The sequence below is a fragment of the Petaurus breviceps genome, unplaced genomic scaffold (genome assembly GCF_028583685.1).
Source record: "Petaurus breviceps papuanus isolate PSGF00001 unplaced genomic scaffold, PetGlider_PUasm1.0 151, whole genome shotgun sequence".
NCBI lineage: Eukaryota > Metazoa > Chordata > Mammalia > Diprotodontia > Petauridae > Petaurus > Petaurus breviceps.
The window spans coordinates 26,461,670-26,464,535 of NW_027185712.1; the positions used below are offsets into that span (position 1 = coordinate 26,461,670).

Here is a 2,866-nt window from a genome sequence, read left to right on the forward strand (position 1 = left end):
GGTCAAAAAGGTGGCAAAGAAGGATGATAGGCTCATAGATCTAAGGACATAGATAAAAGGACCTCAGAAATCATCTAATTCAAATCCTTTACTTTATAGATTAGGACATTGAAACCCAGAGAAGTTAAATAACTTGCTCAAGGTCACACAGATATGAAGTGTCAAACCTGGGATTTACCTTTAGGTCAATACTCTTACTACTGCATCATCTTGCAATTGTTAAAAGGACCAGAAGGATATTCATACTGATTCACATTGTTTTGTGGCTTTTGTGCTTTAGGTATTTCAGTTTGGCTGCAGATCCCAGTCCATCTATTACTTGGTCTCAGAGAGTTGTTTGAGTCTTAAAGAGGTTACATTACTTGTCCATGGTCAGAGAAGAGAATCAGAAAGGTTCAGAACAAGAATTTGAACCCAGGTCACCTGACTTTAAAAGTAATGTTTTTTTTTTTCTAATTACTCCAATGTTCAGTGATCTATCCTTTCATCCATGTAGATATTTTTCCTACCAAAGTATATCACAGCATCTCCATGGCATAGTATTGTATCTTTACATATAACTAAAGCAAAAACTAAAATTAAATCATCACCTGCTGAATAATTCTGTTGTGTCTCCTTGGCTGGTCAAGGCTTTAGGTTCATATTCAGTTATTTTTTCCAGGTTGGAAGGGCTTGCCAAAGGCTATGCCTTGGGGCTGGCATAACCTCAGGATCACATCTATTGTCAAGATCAGGCCTCAGATTAGGATTTTAATGGACTGCCTCAGGAAAAATAAGGGTGCTGAGAATGTATCAGTATGAAGAACAAGGAGAGCAGAATCAAAGAGGTGGGGAAAATGAAGGAGGTGATACAAAAAAAAAAAATCCACATTGAAATTCAAAGAGAGAAAGGGAATAAACTGTAGGGATTGAAGTCAAAGGTAATGGATTTGATTGAGTTCTTGAAGACATAAGTAACTTCTTCCCCACCCCCCAAAAGCAAACACTTTATTATGAACACAAGGGTTTGGGGAGGGGGGTGGGGGTTTCTGGAGGAAAGTGTGGACTTTCTTAATCTTGCTGTTTGGTCCGAGAGACTTCAGCATCAGTCCGAAGCATTGCCCCTGGGGAGGGGTAAGGCCCTTGCTGGAACAGGGGCCCCAGCTGCTGTTGTGTCAGCCCCTGTCTTTGCCTCATTCCGCTTGGGGAGACCTGTAGACCATGGACCTCTCAGGACATCAGAATAGGCAGTAGGGTCCATAGTATCCAACTCTTCATCCTTCCGGCTGGCTTTCCTGCCCTGGGGATAGGAGGCCAACTTTTCACTTCTGCGGTAATGTCGTTCCTTCATCTCCTCTCTTTCCAGCTTTTCATAGCCTCCGTCCAGCTTATCTTCTGCATCCACGTTGCTTCTGAGTTTCATGGCTGCCTTGGTGATAACAGAACTGGGCACAAGATCTGTCTCCACGTTCCAATAGTAAGGAAGACGACAGACTGGGTCGAACACCTTGTAGCAGTTGGGTGGCAGGCCCTCGATCCTGGTGCCCTTGTAGTCATAGTCCTCGGCAATGATCTCTTCCTCTGGCTCGGGCTCCATGTGTTTGAGGATGCCGCGCTTGGCCAGGCTGGACTGCAGGGCTATGGGGAGCTGCATGGTGAAGCCTCGCGAGCCGCGGGAGTTCAGGGCGGTCCAGGGAGCTCGACGGCCCCGCCCACTCAGGTCTGGTGGAACAGGGAGGGGGGAGGGCGGGGAGTGTGGTGGCGCAGAGCCCCTGGTGCTCCTCGTCTCTGTTCTAGAGGGAAAGCCGACACAGGTAACTTTTGAGAGCGTTGAGTAACACTGGTGGTTTTGTCCTTTCAAATTTTTATTTGCTCACCCTCTAAACAAGCCTTGACCATGTAATTTTACCTTTGTATGAAAGAAATTGCGTAAAAGATCAGCTCAATTGTGTAGTGAGTCAGTACAACAAGGTTTTTGTTAAGTTAATTGTCCAAGATGCTAAGACCACTACTTCCATTAAAACACTACTCCCTCAAAGGATGTTTGGATAGATGAACTCTGTAGAATAAGCAGGCATATTTTGAAGAGGGACGGAGAAAAGAGAGAGAGACAGAGACAGAGAAACAGAGAGAGAGAGAAAGAGAGAGAGAGAGAGAGAGAGAGAGAGAGAGAGAGAGAGAGAGAGAATTTTATGAGGACTTGCAATGACATAGAATTTAAGAAATAGAGCTTCCTACAAATTTATAAAAATGATGTCTGTAAATTGAGGAGCTATTTCTTTTCTTTTCTTTTTTTTTTTTTTTAAAGCAATCAGGGTTAAGTAACTTGCTCAAGGTTACAAGGCCAGTTATTTCTGGCTGTGGTGCTAAGTATCTGAGCCTTACTTGCTGAGCCACCTGGCCGCCCCAAGGAGCTATTTCTTAAGAGTGACCCTAAAGATACAACCAGGGGTGGGGAACCTGTGGCATTGAGTCTACATGTAATCTTCTAGGTCCTTGGATGAGGCTTTTTGACGGAGTCCAACTTTTATAGAACAAATCATTTTATTAAATGAATTTGTTCTGTTAAGTTTTTATTCATTCAAAGTACTGCACTTGAGGACCTAGAGGGCCACATGTGCACATTCCTGCAAAGAGAGCGGATATTGATTATTAATTAATTCTTGTCCTCATTAGTCCTCTTCAAAAATGAAGGATGAACAGCAATAACAACAAGAAGAAAGATATATCAGGTCTTTTACTCAGCCACCAAAGGAAATACCAGCCATTCTAGCCATTAGAGGATAGTGGTAGGGAGGAGATGGAAAAGGAAAGGAAGACAGAGAAACAGAAAGAGAGATGGAGAGATAAAGACAGAGGTGGAGATGGGGGGGAGAGGAGAGAGAGA

The 2,866-nt window shown here is 43.6% G+C and overlaps 1 pseudogene; it reads right to left on the bottom strand.

Annotated features, from left to right (window-relative positions):
- Window positions 1-480: 480 nt before the first annotated feature.
- On the bottom strand, window positions 481-1,633 carry LOC138153960 (polyglutamine-binding protein 1 pseudogene; annotated as a pseudogene).
- Between the last annotated feature and the right edge of the window lie 1,233 nt (window positions 1,634-2,866).